The sequence below is a fragment of the Rattus norvegicus genome, chromosome 12 (assembly GCF_021556685.1).
Source record: "Rattus norvegicus strain SHRSP/BbbUtx chromosome 12, alternate assembly SHRSP_T2T, whole genome shotgun sequence".
NCBI lineage: Eukaryota > Metazoa > Chordata > Mammalia > Rodentia > Muridae > Rattus > Rattus norvegicus.
In genome coordinates this window covers 6,893,573-6,915,388 of record NC_141545.1, presented here as the reverse complement: position 1 = coordinate 6,915,388, position 21,816 = coordinate 6,893,573, and the positions used below count along the sequence as shown (strand labels likewise).

Sequence of the window (21,816 nt, the reverse complement as noted above, 5' to 3'; positions counted from 1 at the left end):
CAAACGCTCTAAAGAAGCTCACAGCTCCTGTTTACTTAATAGGTTGGGAAAATGGGGGGGGGGTGACTATCCCAGCAGGCTGAGTGGGAAATAATTGCTGACAGGTGAGTAACAGCTACAGGAACAATGGAAGGGAAAGCTTGCCCGAGACAGCTAGAGTTTTATTTTATTTTTTATATTCCAAGAAGAGAACGTACATGAAGGTCACAGCACTTGTGCTGGCTTTTCCAAGAATTTGTTTCCCTCCCACCCTATCTCCCTCCCTCTCTCTCTCTCTCCCCCTCCCTCTCTTTCCTCTCTACCTCCCTTGTCTCTCCCTATCTCTCTCTCTCTTCCTCCCTTTCTCCACACTCCCCCACCCCCACCTCTGTTCTCCCCTGCTGTTGTGTGACAAAACGTTTCCTGAAGAAAATGCAAACACATGCCGTCTACTCAGCCCAGAGAGCCCATGACAGACCACAGTACAGCCACTGTCAAAGACCAACTTGGTGAAGCAATAAGTTGTACTGGGGTTTATGGGTAAGAGGTTAGTTACAGGAGCAGAAATGACTCAGATGGCATCCCCAAGGTCCTCCTGAGCCCTGAGCGTGGGCTCACAAAAGCTGGGAACCTGGAGCACACGGCACAGCCTGCAGGCAGCTCTACAGGTCCAAGAGTCATCTCTCCAGGTACCTCAATTGGTCTAAACCTCTTCCAAGCAGCTCAGCTGGTTTCTGCTCCTTCCTTGTAGCTGGTCTGGTCTCAGAGTCTTTTTGCAACTTTGTTTGTCTCAGTCTTCTTTGTGTCTTGGCTAGTCTAGGAGTCTTTTTGACAGTTCTATTTCTCTAGTCTTAGAGGGACTCTCAGGTTTTATTGCATACTTTGACAGGGAGGGACTTACTGTATCTGGTCAGTCTCAGGGACCTCCTGAAGCTACTTGAGTTGTTTACCTGCCTGATTAAGGTGCTTCCCTGCAGGATCCAGAGAAAACTTGTATACAATACCTGTGTCTTTCTCCCCCACCTCCCCACCCACACCTTAGCCCTTTTCTAAGTATTTTGTTTTTACTGTGACAGAATACCTGACAGAGGATTCAAGGGAGGACAGATTTATTCTGGCTCCTGGTTTCAGAGGGTTTTTTTGCCCAAAACTGTGCTAGCTACTTTTATTTCAACAGGACACAGGCTATAGTCACACAAGAGAAGGGGAAGAGGGACCTCAATAAAGAAAATACTTCCACAAGATCAGGCTGGAAGCAGACAAACCTGTAGGACATTTTCTTAATTCATGATGCTGGTATAGGTGGGGCCTCCCCAGGCTGGCGGTCCTGGGTTCTATAAGAGAGCAAGGTGAGCGAGCCACAAAGAACAAGCCAGTAAGCAGCACCCCTCCATGGCCTCCGCGTCAGCTCCTCCCTCCAGGTTCCTGCCCTATTTGAGTTCCTGTCCTGACTTCCCTCAATGGTCTGTGACTTGGGATATGTAAACCAAATAAACTTTCTTCCCCAAATTACATTGGTCATGATGTTTCACCGCAGCAATAGAAACCCCCAACAGGACACTCACTGTGAGTACTGGAGTCTGGTAAAGACCATGACAGCAGGAGAATATGGTGGAGACTGTGCACAGGACAGCACTTGAACAAGCAGTGAGTGAAGCCAGAGCCAGGTGACCTACTCAGCCAGCTACATCCCACCTCAGTTCCACAGCCTCCTAACAGGGCACCAGCCAGGGGACGAGCATTCGAAACACAAACCTCTGAGAGACATTTCAGAGTCACCTTCCACACCTCCTTTCTCTATCTTCTGTCTCCCTTCTTTCCTTCTTTCCTTCCAACATCTCATTCTTGTTGTACTGTTCTAAAACACCTGCAATCTATCTCATATCATAAACAAATACACTTTAACAAATATATATTAGGCCTATTTTATGTGTATGAGTGTTCCGTCTGCATATATGCCTGTTTACCTACCACCTTCAGGTCTGGTGTCTCAGAATCCCCTAGAACTGGAGTCATAGATGGTTGTGAAAGACCATGAGGGCGCTGGGAATTGAATCTCAGTTCTCTGCAAAAGCAACAAGTCCTTTGAACTGCTGATCCATGTCTCCAGTCCCCAGTTTTTAACTTACTTACTTCATTTACTTATTTATTTTGTGGAGGTGGCACTCACGCCACGTTATGTGTGTGGAGGTCAGAGGACAACCTGTGGGAGTCAATTGTCTCCTTTTTAACCTGTGGGTCCTGGGCACTGAACTGAGGTCATCAGATTTGGTGGCAAAAAAAAAAAAAAAACAAAAACAAAAACAAAAACCCTTACACATCTCAGCAGCACACATATGTATAAAACCATGGATATGTGGACATACTCCATGACTTATTAGCACTGTTTAGATAGAGGCAATTGGAGGAGATTTGCTGAACTGTCATCAGCCAGGGCAACGCACTTACCAGGCAGTCCTTGAAAACAGGAGGATGTCTTCGGAGTTATGGTGGAAAACTCTCTCCTATTTATCTTCTGGAAAGAAGTTCAGTGAGTAACACATAAAAACCCGCTCTTTTGTTCACTAAGAAAAAAGGGAATCCTGCAGACTGGTATCTTATACCCCGTGTATTCTGTAATCAGAGCTGTAGATCTGTAATATGGCTGCGAATGAAGACTGCGCTCCGCTTCCCCCACGAGCCGAGTCCATCGCTGTTCTTCGTTTTGGCGCCGTGGTCCACCCAACCCTAATTTCACGTGCAGTAGTAGCATCTCCACAACTAGGCTCCCACTCAGCGATGCTCCGAATGATTCCTGACTGATTGGCTTGGCTGTGATTAATTTTTTTAATGGCTGAAGGATCTATGTGACGAAAATGGATTAAGTTATTTCCCTATGGGGACTCGCTTCAGAATTTCAGCTGTGAACAATGCTGATATGAATATCATACATATTCTTAGGACATTATACTGCTACGTGTTTCTAATTTTTTTCGTTTTTTTAAGGAATGGGGGAAAAGGCTGAGACAGAGTCTCTTGTAGACCAGGCTAGCCCTGAACTCACTTTAACGACTGAGGGTGACCTTGAACTCCTGACCCTCAGCCTCTACTTCCCGACTGCTAGGGTTATGTGTGCTGCTGCTGCTCTTCGGTTGCAGATTTCATCTTTTAATCTCATGTGCCTGGCGCTGTATCTCTGAATCCCATCCATTCCTCTATCCAGAGAGGTGAATGGCGTCTTCAGTATCTACAGGGGAGCCACACATAGAATTACACTTAAGGCGTCGCACATCACACATCCCCTGAGTCTGCTGCTCACTGTGGCTGTTTCTGTCTGGAAGTTTGTCATGTTTTCTTTTTATTCTTTTTTTTTAAATATTTATTTAATTCATGTGCGTTGGTGTTTTGCCTGCATGTATGTCTGAGTGTGAGGGTATCAAATCTTGGAGTTACAGATAGTTGTGGGCTGCCATGTGGTTGCTGGGACTTGAACTCAGGATCTCTGGAAGAGCAGTCGGTGCTCTTAACCGCTGAGCCATCTCTCCAGCCCTTCTTTTTATTCTTAAGGTTTACAAAGTTTCCCCCAAAGAGCACCGGTGACTGTACAATGAGTTTCATTCTTTCTGCTTGGAACTTAATGAACTATTCGACTCTGCACATTGAGATTGTCCTTAACGTTGGAGACGTCCTCTTACTCTTTTGGTTCAACAGTCACTTCTTCATAATTCCCCTTTCCCTGGATTCTCTTTCATATATGTTAGCTTATTCAAAATGTAGCCTCGGGAAGGATCAAACCTGTTACCCTCTCTCCGGTAATCTTGGCTTTCTTCTCTCTCTTGAGCTAACTCCTAGGCTGTTAATATCAGTTTCAGAGAAGACCAACTTCAATCCATTCACTAGCATTTTTTTTTTCTTGTTTTACTTTTGAGATAGACGGGCTCAGTATGCAGCCCAGAACTCTTTATATAGACTGTATTGGTGAATTAGTTAAACCACTTTGGCTCCCGGCAGGTTATACTTGTGCACCCACCCAAAAACTCTCTAGGTTCACAAATGAAAAACACACATACGCCATCTAATTTTGATATGCCTTGATTAGCTCAGTGACTGGCGATTTCTAATCTCCCCCCACCCCTCCAACCCCGACAGCTAGCACACATTCTCCCCGCCGACTTCCCTGAGTCAACTTGCTAAGTCAATATTTCATCTCCGCTACCCGAGACCCAACCGGGAGAGTGGCTGTTAGGGGCATGTTCAGGAATTTTTACAAGGCTGGTTGATTTCCTGCCTGCAGCTCCTACATCGGATCCTTCTCCCTCCAAGTCTCTGTCTCTGTCTCTCCTCTCTCTCCCTGACCCCACCCACACAATCTAAAAGACCCACCTCCATCTTTCTGCCCAGCCATTGGCTGTATGGCAATTCTTTACTATCAATCAAAGCCAAGTGGGAACAAGGACCCTCAGCTCTGGAAACATGGCTTTTGGGATAAGACAAAACATTACCACCGATCCCAACAGTAGGCCAGGGTGGCCTCCAACCCACAGAGATCTGCCCGCCTCTGTCTCTGAAGAGCTGGAAGTAAAGGCGTGTGCCGCCAAGTCTGGCGGAACTGATGTGCGCCAACACTCAGTGCGAGAGCTGTGACTGAGGAAGAGGAGAGAAAACACACCCCAGCTTTAGCGTCTCCCAACCTCAAGTGCAGCTTTGGCAGGTGCCAAAAAGCAGAGGCCTGAGGGGTTGCCAACGTAGTCTGCTGTGTAATCCCTTTGGTCTGTGATATGCTTTAAGGCCAGCCCTAAGGAGACTGCCCACCGTCTTCTGCAGCTCTCATTTGGACAAGAAGACTCAGGGTGCATTTCTATTTCTTCTAGTAGTGAAATTTTCTCCTGGGAAGGGAATTGGGCTTATAACCTGAAGGACCTAACAAAAAGGAAAACAAAGTCCCCTTTAGTATTATTATTATTTTTTTTTTTTTTTGGTTCTTTTTTTTCGGAGCTGGGAACCGAACCCAGGGCCTTGCGCTTCCTAGGTAAGCGCTCTACCACTGAGCTAAATCCCCAGCCCCTAGTATTATTATTTTATTCTTTGATAGTTTTCATAATTGTACATAATAAATTTTATTCATTTTTTTTCCTTTTTCTTTTTTTCGGAGCTGGGGATGGAACCCAGGGCCTTGCACTTGCTAGGCAAGTGCTCTACCACTGAGCTAAAACCCCAACCCCTCAATTTTATTCATTTTTAAAGACACACACATTTGTGCACATACCTGTGACCTTTTCTTATTCCCTTCTGTGCTGAATGAAGCCTTCTTAACAACTTCCCTCTTTTCCATGGTGTGTATGTGTGTGTGTGTGTATGTGTGTATGTGTGTATGTGTGTGTGTGCATTTGTTTGCCTGTCCACGTGTATGTACTTCTATGTATATGTTCTTCTCTGTGTGTATGAGCTTGTTTGTGTGTGTATATGTATGTGTGTGCTGGTCTGTGTATAAATTTGTTTCTGTGTCCTCTCTCTCTCTCTCTCTCTCTCTCTCTCTCTCTGTGTGTGTGTGTGTGTGTGTGTGTGTGTGTCTGTGTGTGTGTATGTGTGTCCCTGCCCCTCCCACTGAGTTTCATCAGGGTCACTTGCATAAATACAGGCTATTGACAGGAGCCTGGGCAACACATCAACAGTTAGAACACTGAAGACAGTGATACTCCTTCCCCTGGTCACCATTAACTGTCAACACCCACACGAAGGCGGGCCTCACAATCCCTCCCTCTTCCATGATGATATATTGAGACGTCCAATCTTGTAAGGGTGACCACAGAAATGAGTTTAAAGTTCTTCCTTTAAGAAACAGGAAATGCGGGTTGGGGATTTAGCTCAGTGGTAGAGCGCTTGCCCAGCAAGCGCAAGACCCTGGCTTCAGTCCCCAGCTCCGGAAAAAAAAAGAAAAGAAAAAAAAAAAAAAACAAACAGGAAATGCGATGTTTTTTTGTGGTAGGAAATGAACCCGTGTCCCCTGGAAGAGTAGTGTCCGGTCTTCAACACTGAGTCATCTCTCCGACAACTTGAAATGCAAACAGGGCACATGTGCTTTCACAAAGTGTTTTACTATTGTTGCCTCTGACCTTTTCTTGTGATTTCTGTGCCTGCTGCTGAAATCACCACCCAGGCCCTGGCCTGTCTTCCACCCAAGGAAGCATTGGCCTGCCTCAAGGCAAGCTTGTGAGACCTGGGTCGGTCCCCGTGCACGATGGCTGCTGCTGACTCACAGCCATTCACGTCACACTGCTGCTGGTGTAAGGAAGGCTCTGTTGTACTGGCCCACCAGGCGTCATCACAAATCACAAATCCAAAGAGAAAATCGCTGGGAGAACCTCAAGGCAGCTAGAGAGGAACATCCAAGTAGCCAATGGATGCTAACACGCACGCATTGCCAGGCACCTCCGTACCTCGAAGCCTCCATGCCTGGGAGTTAAGCCTCTGTGTGTGTGCATTGTACGATTTGCTTTCCCATCTTCTCTTGGTGAAGTGTCTCATGTTTTGTTTGTTTGCTTGTTACCAGGCTGGTACTTTCTTTGCCTTGTAAATCTGCTGCTTACAACCACTCTTAGAAATGGTTGAGGTTTTGTGTAGCTCTCAAAGCCCGAGGCTGTACCTCCTCTCCTTGTAAATCAGTTGGCCGTCTTCCCTAGACCATCCTCCTTTGAGCAATCGCTATTGAATCAAGGAGGTTGCTGGGCCGTGAAGGTAGCCCACAGCAAGAGTGCAGGAGCAGCCCTCTGCAGTGCCCATCTCCTTAGCTTCCTGTACTGAACCTTCCATATGTTCCTAACATGTAAAAGACCCCACTTTCTCATAGGAAAAATGGGAATAGGACACCCCCAAGAACAGGATGTGACGAACACGTGTTACTACTCAGTTCCTGGCACTCACGTGCGGACTCCTGGCTCGGAGAACTCACGATGCTCTGCAAAGACAAAAATCCAGCACTGCATACATTTTTAGGAAGCCTGCTCCGTTAGTTATTTTTCTGTAGCTGTGATAAAACACAGTGACCAAACACGAGCCTAAGGGAGAGAGGGTTTATTGCAGTTTATAGTTCCAAAGTGTTAGAGTCGAAAACTGTTGCAGAAGGCATGGTAGCAACGACAGGAAGCTAACTGATCACATTTTATCCATACACAGGAAGCAGGCAGATCAAACAGGAGCTGGGGGGAAGCCATATTCCCGAGAAGCCTGTCCCAGGCTCTAGCAAGGCTCTGCACCCTAAAGGTTCTGTAACCTCCCCACAGAGAGCTACCTACTGGGGACCAAGTGTTCAAACATGAGACACTCTCACTCAAACCACCATACTCATCCCAGCAGTGAACAGAGGCGTCGTGAAAAAGATGATCCTGGTGTCCACGAACAAGAGACGAAGTTTTATAATCGCGCCTTAAACTTTCCACATAAACTGTACTTTGCCACAATTTTTGAAAAATTAAGATATTTTTTTAAAAAATAGGCACTTTAACTTTTCTTCCTCTTTCTGAAGGGGCTCACCCAGGAGTGGGAAATTATTCCAGAAGGGCACTGAGAATATGAAACTGAGGAGAAGCTGCCTCAGCATTAGCTGAGGGTAAATGTGTGTGTTGCAAGCACACACACACACACACACACACATGCACACATGTGCACACATACACTCACACATACAGATACATACATGTGCACATATACTCACACGCATACACACACACAAAGAAGCCTCTGGGCCTGTGTCTGATGGAGCCTGTCCTTACTTGAAAGAAGCCAATAGGGTCACTGTATACAAAAGACACATACACATGGCCTCCGTTGGATGGCTGCTATTGTTCCATGTTTATGCGGCAGCTGAGTATAAAATAGAATGTCCTCCTATGCATGGGAAGCAGAACACAGGCATGTCTTGAAATGTCCTGCTTTGTTTGTGAGATGAGGCTCTTCAAACCTTCGTTATCGTTATCTCTCATCCTGAATCTGAGGCTTAAGCCAACACTGGAGTTCTACAAAATGGAATTTAGAATAGAATAGAAATGGAGATTTCGTGTCTAGGTTAGATTAACTTCGTTAGGAGATACTAAAAAACTAACGGGGATTCATGAATCAACCCTGTATGATAACAGATGGCTGAAAGAACCTAGCTCAAGTCTCAGGATGGTGCGCCCCAGGAAACACCGATCCCGGATGAGCCCCCAGATGAAAGATCCCCGAAGAGAGACCCTTTCTAAAGTCACGGGAAATCGCGGACCCCAGACACAGAGAGACCATTTTGGATGTAATAAGCAAAGGCGAGGTTTATTACAGAGATCTATTATGGGGATCTCCAGGTCGACACGTATCATGCGCAGGAGACAGAGGTGTCAACCCTGAAGCTCAAAAGTCAGGGCTTTATATAGGGAAGGCTAGGGGGTTTGGTGCGGTTACACACAATTGGCTAATTTCTGGCGCAGCTATAAGTGATTGGCTCATTTAAACATGGCAGTGAGATTACAGCACAGCAAGAGAGTACGTATTGACTGGAGCGTACAGGATTTTAGAAGCTAGGGGCGTATCAGGGTTTGAAGGACATCTGGTTAAGGCGTGACTCTGAGTAAGCTGGGGGAGGTGCCCTTCTGTCAGATGGTTTGGGTCAGTCCTGATAACTCGGGCTGGTTCCTGCATTCCTTTTCTTTATCTTTATGGTCTGTTAGTCCTAGTGGCAGGGTGGGGCTGCCTGGACTTGCTTTTCACAGTGTTTAGCCCTGAGTCTGTGAATTTTGAAACTTATTCTTTTAACTTCATATTTTTAAACCTTGAATCTGTATAATTTTCCTTTCATTGGCCACGTTAAATATCTGTTTCTTTTCCGACAGACTTCAAAAATATAAGCGTGACCTACTGAGAGGCGATTAGAACATCAAAGTGATAAAGTCAAGGTTGGGAAACAGAGACTAAAGGAGCTGGTAGACCAGGCAACCAGTGCCCTACAGATCATCCAAGAAATGGATCTGGTTTGTAGATGGTTACTTCACAGGTGGTTTAAAAGTAATTACGCCTAACACACGGTGCTCCCGGTTTACTTTCTAAGCAACTTGCAGAGGAAAGAGTTTTCTTGCTTACATGTCCTAGACACACTCCATTACTAAAAGAAGTCAGGGCAAGAACTCACCAGGAACCTGGAGGCCACTGAAGACTGCTGCTTACTGACTTGGTCCCTCTGGCTTCTTCAACTTATGTTCTTAGGCAACCTACTCAGGGCCTACAGTGGCCAGTGACTTGCCTACTGATTTTCTCAGTTGAGGTTCCCATTCCTCAGAAGGCTCTACTCTGTGTCAGGTTGACAAGGAGCTATCCAGCGCAAGAGTGTTTTATTATTCATCTCATTTTATGGGTGTTTTGCCTGTGTATATGTTTGTGTGCCAAGCAGACATCTGGTGCCCCTGAAAACCAGAGGTCATTCATATCCTCCAGAAAGAGGCAGTTAGGGTAGGGTGGTAGGTGTGGTACAGGCAGTAGTGAACCACTGTGTGGGCACTGGGAATTAAAGGCGGTCCTCTGTAACAACAGTCCCAGCGAACCAGCTCTCCAGCCCCACATAGCTTCACTCTCCTAAAGAACCATATTTTCCTGAATGTCTACTAAGAAGATAACTAAGGATCATCACACTATATGTAAAATTTACAGCAAAATCTAGCACCACTGGTGGCCAAAGCTTTTCAGATATATCTAGGATAGGACGTTCTGTTTGATAACTCTATTATCTTGCACACAATAAATGTGTGTTAATTATTGTTGAATGAACTAATTAATGGTGCGCGCGTGTGTGTGTTATTACAGTGATTTTTATTATATTTTAATTCTTGGAAAATTATAGCCCATGATGGCCTGTTAAAATGAAATGAATAACCCAAAATGATCATCTTCAAATGACTGAGACAGACAATCCAGATTTTTAACAGCCTGGGGGTATTCTCCATGAACACCATTACCAGCCAAAACGTGCGTGAGAATTCCTCTAGGCCCGAGGTAATTGGGGGGAGCGGAGAAGAAAGCAGCTATCTGAGCTATAATTAAAAGAGCCACATATATGTAATATACTTCTCTGTCCTACTCACTCAGCATTCATGTGTGTAAGATATGTCTATTAAGTAATTAGTAAACCTCCTAAGGAATAACGTTAATAAGATTAAAAAAAAAAAGTCTTGCTTTGGACAACTTTATCTAATGGGGAAAAAGAAGTCAATCACCGAATTCCCAATAGGGTGTTCTGTGAGGTTTCCGGATGAGCAGGAGGCCCAAAGGGACAGAGGACGTTTTGTGTAGTGAGTAAGGTCTGTTCACTGAAGTCCTCAAAGACAGAAACAACCTCTGGCACACAGGAAACCAGTCATCGATGATTGCGAACGCCTAACCAAAGAATCCAAAGGGAGAAAGTGCTTCAAGCATGAAATACCACAGTGAGTGCTATCTGTCCAATTCCACACCTAAGCACATCCAGGGGTTGGAGGAAAGAGAGAGGTGCTGGTGTGAGGGGTGAGGTCAGGCTGACTCCATGACAGACTTCAAACTGGCAGTTAAGGAGACCAGACCTAGATCTGTATCCAAGAACTGGGCAAGTCCAGGCAAGTCCAGGCCTCAGAAGCTGCCCCACCAGCTGGCCTGAGGCAAGGACAATGGGTCAGCAGCAGTTTCCAGACCTCCCCAGCAAGTTCCCAGCCCCCACACCCCAATAATGAACGTTAACCCCAACAGGTTAACACAGAGGTCGTCTATCTTGGAATCCCCTAATGTGCTTTAAATTGGGTCTGTAAGCTCACTTGGGTGTCTCTCTATTCTGGCAATGGGGAGACCCCAGCATGCTGGACTTCTGCAGAATAAAACACTCTTTGTGTTTACATACTATTTGAGTCCAGGGTGTCATTCTTCAGCAAATCATGGACCCTTACTTTTGGGGGCTCTTGTCAATAATTCGCTAGAGACCCCTTGATCCAAATAAGCAGAGTGTTTTTCTAATCAGTAAGTCTGGGCACACGGCTGTCTTTTGTTTTGTCCATCTCTGTGTTTCTGTTTTGGGTTTAATCTGGAGAGGGACAAAGCTGACATGTATTTGCCACCCAACCAGGGGCAACAGAGGGCACTCCCGACTCCCTATACCAGAAGCTGGAGAACCGGCTAGTTCTCATCTGAATTCTGAACTGCGTGTGGGTCTATGGGTCTCCCATGTGCAGGGAGGAGGACCGGTCTGAGACAGCCATCTGGTTTTGGTTTTGTTTTCCCAGGAATGCCCTTCTGTGTCTGTCTCTCTCTGTGTATTCTGTTTGTGCTTTTTGTTCTCTCATACAAATTTTTCTTTGATTCCTAGGATGGGACAGGCACAAAACAAACAGTCCAGTGGTCCTGGTCCTGTCCCACAACCTAAGCATCTTTTGCAGGATTGAATGGCTCACCTCAAAAGTATGATGGCCTGAGGAGGGGACTTTCCATCTCCCATCATTTTCAGGGTCAAGGTTTAGTTTATGAGGCCCAGGGCCACCCTTCTTTCTCTAAAGGCAGGTCAGCTTGGGCTCCCCCTTTCTGCTCCTGGAGGAGGATCTCTGTCCCCTCCTTATATTCCTGCTTTTCCCACCGCACAGGCAGAAGGAGGAGCAGCCCTTGACTCCGGACTCCACTTGGAGTCCACCCCACACTCGGCCCACACTGCCCAGAGGGCCGACTCCACTCTGGCCTTACCCCTCCAGGCTCTGGGACCTGGAAACGCTCAGCGGAGACAGTTCATGACATATGTGTCATTTGACAGTAATAGAACTTCCCGTTTTTAGAAAGACCATCAGCGCACAGGTCGATCGTGCTGACTCACCAGTCCACCTGAAGTGACTGTCAGCCACTGCTCCAGGAGAGAGAGGGGATTGTGCGAGCCACCCGGAAATTGGACTGCCCACTCAATCCCAGGCTGACATGGATGCAGAGTTTCCTATGACTCAACCCGACTGGGATTTTAACACTGCGTTAAAGGTAAGTCAAAACGTAAGTCCAGGCTCCAGGTCTACCGACAGATACTGAGGGGTGGGGGGTGTTCAAGAGGCCACCAGACCGACCACTAAGTTATCTAAGGTGAGCCAGGTGACGCAGGGAAAGAATGAGAGCCCCAGGGAACATCTAGAAGACTTTTTGAAGCCTATAGGACCCACACTGCTTTTGACTCAGAAGCCAGAGAGCACCAGTCAGCTGTGAACATGGCTTCTGTTAACCAAGCTGCCCCTGACATCCATTGGAAGCCTCCATCACTGACTGGCTTTGTGGCCTGCCTCTGGCACCCAAAAGCCAGCCCCTATTTGCCTTTGAGTGGCAAGACTTGGAGAGAGGCTTCAGGGGACTCGGACATGCCCAACTCAAGGATTCAATAACTCACCCACCATCTTTGAATAGCCACTGCATGAGGACTTGGGTGTGTACTGGTGGGCCCACCCCCAAATAACTGTGCTCCTGTATGTATTGCAGCCCCCCGACTTGGAGACATGCCAGGAGGCTGCATGAGACCAGTTACAGGAGCCGAGTCAACTTGGCTACTGAGTATCTCCTAAGAAGGCCCAGTTTTGTCAACTTGAGGTCACCTATCTGGGCTACATATTCTAAGGGGGAGTGGCCAACGCATGCTGTCAGATACCCTGGGGGCAAATCATCCCAGTTCATCAACCCAAAGGCAAGTATGGGAATTTCTGGGTTTTGTAGACTTTGGGTACCAGGGTTCACTGAGGTAGCCAAACCATTATATGAGGCCACCAGGGCCCAATAAGAGAAAATAGAACGTACCCCTGAGACAAACATGGCTTTAAGACTCTAGGAAGAGCCTTATTGGAGGTGCTGGCTGTGGCCCTCCCTGACATTCACAAACTTTCCTCCTGTATGTGGATCAGAGAGAGAGGAGAGCAAAGGGGGGGCTCACCCAGTCTTTGGAACCTTGGGAAAGACCTGTGGCTTATTTATCTAAGAAGCGGGGCTAGGTGACCCAAAAATGTCCAGATCATAGGTGCCACTGCTCTGCTGGTCAAGGGTGCTGACAAAATAACCATGGGGCAGGAATCTGTTATCCCTACTCCCCACGCTATTGAGGGGACCCTCAGGATCCACCCAGCCAATGGCTGTCCAACCCCAGACTGGGGTGCACTTTCAGGCTCTGCTTTTGAATTCCTCTCACATAAGATATAACCCATCTTCTGCCCTGAACCCAGCCTCCCTGCTACCTGACCCATCCTCAGATGGCAGCATGACTGCTCTCTGTATAGTCCTGGGGCACCCTCAGAGCATCAGGCCGGACTTGGCTGACACACCCTGGCCAGGTGCAGATCGTATCTACTTCACGGATGGGGCGGCTACCTCCAGAGTGGAGCCAGGTATGCAAGGTCAGTGGTGATGGACTCTGCTATTTGGGTAACTGCTTTGGGGCGCGGAACTTCGGCCCAGAAAGCTGAGCTAAAGGCTCAAACCCAGGCTTTAAAACTGGCAAAAGGAGCCATAGCCAACGTTTACGCCAACAGCAGATGGGATTATTGACTGCTGAGGGAAAAGCCAACAAAAATAAGGAAGGAAAGAATATTTGCTTTATTGGAAGCATTATGGCTTCCACTCAAAGTGGCCATAATTCTTTGCCCCAGGCATCAGAAAGAGACATCAGAAATAGCCCGAGGGAACAGACTAGCTGATAAAGCCGAAAGGGAGACTGAGCTTCCACTGCGGACATCCTGGTAGCTTTGCCACCCACTGCGCTCCCCGCTGTCCTAGAATTTACTCCTGAAGACAAACAACATCAGGCAAGATGCCAAGGAGTTTACAGAAGAGACAGACGGTTGCTGGCCTCTGAAGGCTGCACCATCCCACCTGAGGAGTTTGCTAAGCCACTCACCCATCAGATCCATCAAACTTCACACCAGGTCACTGAAAACGGAAGGAATGGCTGTGAGGGGCAAGGTACAAAATATTTGACTTAGGACACATGGTTGATCAGGTAATCTCGGACTGTGCCACCTGCCAGGCTGTGAACCCCTCAGGCCCCATCAAGGGCCCCCTACAGAAACCAGAATGAGGAACAGCCAGGGGCTAATTGGGAAATAGATTATACAGAAGTAAAACCAGGAACATATGGATATAGGATGAGAAGAAGTCTACCTGACAAAGAAGGAGAGTGCCAACACAGTGACAAACTTCTACAAGACATCATACCCAGTCTGACACTCAAGCACTCGTCTCTGTTAACTCAACCTCTAGCACAGGTTGTGGGGACCAATTGGAAATTACATTGTTCATATAGACTCCAGAGTCCAGGGCAAGTAGAGAGAATGAATCGGACCCTGAAGGAGACCTTGCTCAAATTTACCCTGAAACTGGCAGGGACTGGGCATCTCTCCCACCTTATGCCTTATATAGGGGTAGGAATAACCCTTATATTTTAGGTCCCCTCTTTTTTTTAGATCCTATATGGGAGGATCCCACCTGTGCTGCCTAACCTCCAGTCTGATATCTTAGCTGAATATGACCAATGTAAGTTTTTTTTTTTTTAAATCCTTGGAAGCCCTCCATAGGATCCAGAAGCAACTCTGGCCCACCATCCACCAGGCATATGAGTGTGTTCCTCGAAACCCCCATTGCTTTGAACCAGGTGACTAAATCTGGTTGAAGAGACAGAGCCAGAAGACTCTGGAACCTTGTTGGAAGGGACCTCACACCGTGATTCTGGCCATGCCTATGGCTGTTAAGGTGGCCAGGATCGGGATGTGGATACATTACTCCCACGTTAAGCCTGCAGGCAGAGACAATCCAGCAGCCAAGGTCCCGGAAGAGGAGACGTCCAGGCGAACCTCGACAGGAACGATAGAAGGTCCTTACCCCACATCCTGTTGATCCACTGAAACTGCGACTCCAGTGCTCCGGATCCTGCTCGCTTGCTACTTCTGCTTTACTGCACCAGTCAGTAGTAGCCCTTGTACACCCAGGGTTGATGCAACCTTGTCATCAGGTTCACAATGGCAGGCAGGAAGGCCGACTGGACTGCTGGTTTTTGTTTTTGTTTTTGTTTTTGTTTTTGTTTTTGTTTTTTCGGAGCTGGGGACCGAACCCAGGGCCTTGCGCTTGCTAGGCAAGCGCTCTACCACTGAGCTAAATCCCCAACTCCCGGACTGCTGGTTCTTAACTCTCCTCGCCCAGATTTAACACAGAACCTTTTGTTACCAGACAGGGACTCTGCATTGGAGATAAGGTATCCCCAACCTCCACCCCACGCCCCACGCCGGTGCCTCCTCTGCCCCTATTCCCACCTTTGCAGCCTCGCTGTAACCCCTACTGTTGCAGGATACATGCTGCCCCCAGAGAATGCTTGGTGGGCTTTTATCTCGGGGCTTACTCCATGCATTTGTGGCCTGGTTGTAAATACGACTGGGGATTTTTATGATCTAGTACAGCTTGTACCCAGAGTGACTGATTACTCCGGAGAGACTGTCTTCAACCGGCTAGCACCTCTAAAGAACTGGGTTATTAAAAGCGTGTTTTACTAGGTTCTCTCCTTAGCACAGGACTGACTGGGGCTGCTACTACAGGGGCCTCAGAGACATCTCAAGGATTCGAGATGACCCATTACTGAAGGGGAGTGGTGGTGGTGGGGAGAGAGGAGGATGAGCCAGCCTGACTCCATGACAGGCTTCAAACTGGCAGTTAAAGAGACCAGACCTAGATCTCTGTTTCCAAGAACTGGGCAATTCCAGGCAAGTCCAGGCCTCAGAAGCTGCCCTGCCACGTGGCCTGAGGCAAGGTCAGCAACAGTTTCCAGACTCCCCCATCTTGTTTCCAGCCCACACACTCCAGCAATGGAATGTCTGTAGAGATGGGCCCCACAGATTAACATAGAGGATTTTCCCAGAATTCCCTAATGTGCTTTACATCGGGCCTGCAAGCTCACTTGGGGGTGTCTATTCTGGTAATGGGAGACCCCAGCACGCTGGACTTCTGCAGAATAAAACACTCTTTGTGTTTGCATACCATTTGAGTCCGGGTGTCATTCTTCGTCGAGTCGTGGACCCTGACACTTGAAGGGAACATTCCCATTCAGACACACAGGCCACAGCGAGACAGTCTAGAAGACACTCGCCATGGGTGTTAGATACTTTTTCTGTGGCTGTGATAAAGCACTCTGACCAAAAGCAACCTAGGGAACAGTTTACTTATTCTGGCTTCTGGTTCCTGAGGAGTAAGACTCTGTCCTGGTTAGGAGGAGAGGCAGCAAGCTACAGGCATGGCAGCAGGAGGCCAGGAGCAGGGGTCAGAAAACTCACACCCTCACTGTAGGTGTGAAGCAGTTACTGTGAACCGGAAGTGGGGTGAAGCTTTAAACTGTCAATGCCCGCCTCTAGTAACTTACTTCCTCCAGGGGGCCACACCTCCTGCATGTCTCAAAGCACCACCACCCACTAGGGATGAAGCCTGAAATGCCCGCGCTGGTGGCGCTCACTGTCATTCAGACGCCCACGCCGGAGTGGTTCCTATGTGCTTTCAAGTTGGTGCTCGGCGTGATGGCTCACACCTGTAATCCCAGCACTTGTGAGGTTGACCCAGATGATCGCCAGGAGTTTTGGGGCAGCCTGGGCTACAGAGTGAGATTCGGAGAAGCCAGGATGAAATTACCAGTTCTCGTTTTAGCTTCCAGGGTAATCCTACTCCCCCCCCCCCCCCCCCCCCCAGAGAAGCTGCTCTGTTTTTTGGTCTTGGTTTTTGTTTTTTTTTTAAAGCTCCGAGTGACCAGGATGTATTACCAATGCCGGATCCCACTGGTCTTACTGACTCCACCCCCTCAGAGACAAGAACAATCCCTGGTTAAAAGGGTACAAAATTGCTAGGAGAGCTAGCGTTCCAAGATCCCTATCTGACTTGGGACTGCCTCTACTGAGAGCTTGATCCTTCTAAACCCCAGCCCCTTTATTTCCACGCACAGGAGTCGGCAGATATTTTTATCCCCAAGAATGTTTTGTGGGGGCTGGGTTTGTGGCTCCATCGAAAGTGTGCTTCCTTAAAAGGCAAGAACCCTCAGTCCCCAGCACCACACTAACCAGGTGTAGTGGTTTGTAGCTGTGATCCCAGCTCGTGGGAAATAGAAAGAGGGAGGTCAGAAGTTCAAGACGCTCCTCTGCTATGTAACGTGGTCCAAAACCAACCCCAGATGTGAGAACCTGGCTTGGGAAACAAAAAAATGTGTGGTTAGGGATTTAGCTCAGTAAATAGTGGAGCATTTGCTTAACAAGTGACAGGTACAAGACCCCAGGTTCATTCTCCCTCAGGTTCATTCTCCAGAGCTGGGGGTGGAGGGGGGGGAATCTCTCTCTCTCTCTCTCTCTCTCTCTCTCTCTCTCTCTCTCTCACACACACACACACACACACACACACACACACACACACACACACACACACAGAGGTTCTGTGGGTGCTGCTCCACTCAAGGTTCCCCAGAGCAGACCCCTCACCCACTTTCCCGGTCCCTGTCCTTCTCTGGATGAATCATGGTGACATCATGTGTCTTCAGACCTGCTGGGTTCCTGCAGGTATGACCAGATGACTAATCTGCACTGTGTTTGTGAAGGTGGGTTGGTAAGAAATGACAGGCAGGGATAAATTAAAGCCATTTTATTATGGCACCAACAACAGTAAAAGCTGCTTCGTTTTTCATGTTGTCCGTGCGTCCATCTTAACTGTCAATCTTTCTCTAATTTTATGTCCATTCTCCTCTCTGGCTTAGCACTTCTGCCCCACCCCCACTCCTGTCTGCTGAAACATACCATCTGAAGCCTTGGGGCTGTTTACCAGAGATTGAGGATAACCTGTAATTTAAAGGGGAAAGGAGTTCATGTCTTAAAAGTAGCACTAAGGCCGTGAATGCTGTACAATTTGCCATCTAATAGCTTAGATATATATTATTAACCAAAGCTTTGATTCACTTGCAGTTGGTGGCCAAAATAATACAAAATGCCTTAGGCGACATTTGTACTTGAAGCCGTAATTAGACAGCAGAAACCACAGCCCACAGAAATGGAAATTTCCAAACTCATCAGTCCTAGTCATTTATTAAGGGGAATGGTTGGTGTTTCTATTGCAAATAATTTATACAAGATAAATAATGTCATTTACTGTTAAATTGTTTTACCATAAAATAAGCATATTCAAAGATGATAGTAAACTAAGAAACCCTACTAAAGGGTTTGGGGATAAATGAAAAATAGGTAAGTCTGCAACTGTTTGCCAAGTAAATAACAAATATGCAAATTCTAATGTTCTGTCTATGTCGTTGGATTGTTTCAAAGGAGCAGATGGTACAAGACACAAATATGGATGTATCTTCTACCAAAGGGTCCTCAGGATTCTATCCATAAAACATTTGTACAATTAAACAAAATAACTCAGCAAAATAATTTAGTATCATAAAGTAAATGTAAGAGTTGGGTTTTCTTTTCAGTTTTACTAAAGGAATCTATGTGAACATGTCTATGAAAAGTCACAAAAAATTAACTAATGTGTCAGGGTAAATAAACCATCGTGATAGTAACAGACTTTGTTTCTACAATATTGAGCTCTAAATATTGAGTTATCAACAAATCTGAAACATGTTAAGAGTAAGTGGAATTAGTCTAGAAAAATGATGTCATACATTTTTCATCGCTGTGGTGAAACAAACCCCGCCCCCCACCCCCAAAAGACAACTTTAAAAGGGAAGCCATCTCCTCAGCCTGAGACTTGGGACCTCTGGTCAGTATTGGGACTATTAAAGATAATGGGGTGGGGGTGGGGGTGGGGTTGCTGGCGAGCTAGCTCGGTGGTTAATGCTCTGAATGCTCTTCCAGAGGATTCGATTCTCAGCACCAACATGGTGGCTTGTAGCCATCTGTAGCTCCAGTTCCAGAGGATCTGACCCCCTCTTCTGGCCTCCATGGGCACTACATGCATGTACTACGCAGACATACATGCAGGCAAAACACACATACAATAAAAATAAATAAAACCTGAAACTAGAAAAAGGACAATAGGGGACTTTTGAACTTGAAATGAATGTCTCTTTGTGCCATAGGATAGCCATGAATCTTTAGTAGCCATGGGTAGAATGTAATGGTTTCAATGGAAATGTCCCCTTTTGGCTTCCTGTGGATGTTTTGAGAGGTTTGGTCGTGTTAGGAGGTTGAAGTGAGTTATTAGGGGAAGTCTTGAGTCTGGATAGCTTGGCCCTATGTTTGTCCTCTCTCTGTTGCCTAACTGAGGCTGTTGCTGTCACCCTTCACCTGCTGTAATGTATCTCCTTGAATCTTAAACCAGAGTAAACTCACACCCCCAAGCTGTTTCTGGTGAGGTATTTGATCACAACTACGAGAAAAGGAACAATCTGAATATAGACCCTTTAAACATACTTTCCACCAATAGTTTAGCCTAGTTGGGAACTAGATGTGAACCTATTTTATAGGCTATAGAGAACTGTAGAAGGGAGAGTGAATTGGTTTATCATTCCCTCCGTGTTGAGTGTCTCCCTGGGAATTTGCATATTAGACTCTTAATCTCCAAAGATACGTTATGATATTTGCTCTTTAGAGATCATTTGAATCAGGTGGGGTTGAGAGGATGGGGTCTCCATGAAGATGGTGGCTTTATAAGAAGGCAAGGGCTAGTGAGCTTGCTCTATCTTGCCATGTGACAATCCCCACTGGGTTGCATGACAACAGGCCTGTACCAGATGCCGCCATCTTGGCATTGCACTTCCTTTCAGATCTTTGACCAAATAAACTTCCATTCTTTATGAATTGTTGTCCTGGCTGGTTCTGTGTGTCAACCTGACACAAACTGGAGTTATTACAGAGAAAGGAGCTTCAGTTGAGGAAATGCCTCCATGAGACCCAGCTGTAAGGCATTTTCTCAACTAGTGATCAAGGGAGGAGGACCCAGCCCACTGTGGATGGTGCCATCCCTATGCTGGTAGTCTTGGGTTCTATAAGAAAGTCGACTGAGCAAGCCAGGGGAAGCAAGCCAGTGAGTAACATCCCTCCATGGCCTCTGCATTAGCTCCTGCTTCCTGACCTGCTTGGGTTCCAGTCCTGACTTCCTTTGGTGACGAACAGCAATGTGGAAGTGTAAGCTGAATAAACCCTTTCCTCCTCTACTTGCTTCTTGGTGGTGATGTTTGTGCAGGAATAGAAACCCTGACTGAGACAGTTGTGTAGTTTGATGTGTTCAGTCATTACAGTAGTAAACAAAGGCAACCCCACTAGCCAGAAGCCCCTCCCCCCAGTCCCCTTCTGCCTGCCCCAGTCTCCAAGTCTGACACAAGTAGCCCCAACTCCTCCATCTAGCTGATGGCTGGTGGTTTCTGAAGTTCCCATGATGCCCATTGTGCTGGTAGGCTTTGCTGTGTCTGTTTCTCCTCTTCTAGGCTCTTTGCCACTCTCATACAGTTCTCTTGGGCTTTTTGTCTGTGTTGGTCTCTCAGGTCTCACCTTCTGTGGCCATCTGAATGTCCCCATGGTTCTGGTCACCTAGACCTGTTTGCTTTGTTACTTTAAAAAAAAATGTCTACAGCCCAGGCTGACCTTAACCTCCAGTCATCCTCCTGCCTTGGTTTTCCAAGTAACTAGATTATCAGCACAAGTACAGTGTCTCCTGACAAAGAATGTCGTTTGAAAGAAATTCACTACCAATCCACACACACATAATTACGGTAGAAGACACACAGAGATTGGTTATAATCTTCCTCAAGAAACAATTACTTCTCTTTATATTTTAGGGCTAAAGAAGAGTAAATGATGCAGCAGGAAAATGATTTCTAGATGATATTTATTATTGAACTAATTAGTGGGAAATTGGGCCAACAAATAAGACAGTTTTGAGCTATTCTGACAACATTCCCCATAACGATTAAAACTTTGCTCTTGAAGAGTAACGACAGGAGAATTATTTCAACATGAGTGAATAAGGAAGGTGTATGCCTATGTATAACACGATCTGACTACACAAAACATGACACACAGGAACCATCAAAGGCATCTCTGTGTTATATTATAATTTTTCTTCACATATTGTTTTCATTTCTAAATTTTTTACAATTAGTATATATTACTCTGCAATCAATAAAAATAGACAAAATAAACTATTGATTCTATAGCATTTGATTTCAATGTTAAGTCCAGATGTATAAAGACTGCCACAGCAGAAGCTGATCATTCATGAGGAAAACCATACCACATCAAAGATGAAGACTAACAGGGTGATGAACTGTGTGCACTGTGACCCTGTGTCAGCAAGGGTAGCTAGGCCTGCTAGGACTGATTAATCCTGCCTGATCTGGTATCAGCTTATATCTATAAGACCACTCAGGTATAGCACAGAGACTTCAGCGGTGAGAGTCACTAAGACTTACAGTATCGGGTGTGGAAGGAGAAGACTTAATTAGCCCTTTCTACAGAAGTCAGGAGCATGGTTGGTGTAAATGCTCCAAGAGGGGCTACTTCAAAGCCCCTTCACACGTACAGAAGCACACAGTAGGTCTCAGTGACCACAGGGACAGGTTCCCAGTGTGCTCGCACTGGATCGCTGTCGGGTCTACTAAGGAATTTGAATATCACTGCAACCAAGCATTGACAGCATATTCTGAAGAATGCAACAGAGACATTCTTTACAGTTTCGGTGACAGCTCATCTTTCTTCCCGTGGGGGAGGTCATTTCATTCATCCCAATCTCTGTTCAAAGATAAAAGGACGTTCAACCAAATCACTCATGTTGCTCCCTTAAAAAAAAAAAAAAAAAAAAAAATCCCTTCTTTCCTCGAACTGCTGCAGAGCAACACACAGTTTCCGCTTCCGA

General features: G+C 46.5%; 1 long non-coding RNA gene across 2 annotated transcripts; it reads left to right on the top strand.

Annotated features, from left to right (window-relative positions):
* The first annotated feature begins 400 nt into the window (after window positions 1-400).
* On the top strand, window positions 401-15,972 carry LOC102548964 (uncharacterized). Of its 2 annotated transcripts, none has more exons than XR_015634185.1 (5): window positions 401-668; window positions 11,766-11,958; window positions 12,445-12,646; window positions 13,176-13,337; window positions 13,599-15,972. It is a non-coding gene; the product is annotated as an uncharacterized LOC102548964 (long non-coding RNA). The 2 variants fall into 2 exon arrangements; XR_015634184.1 differs by having other exon boundaries at window positions 421-668; window positions 13,176-13,346.
* Window positions 15,973-21,816: the final 5,844 nt, after the last annotated feature.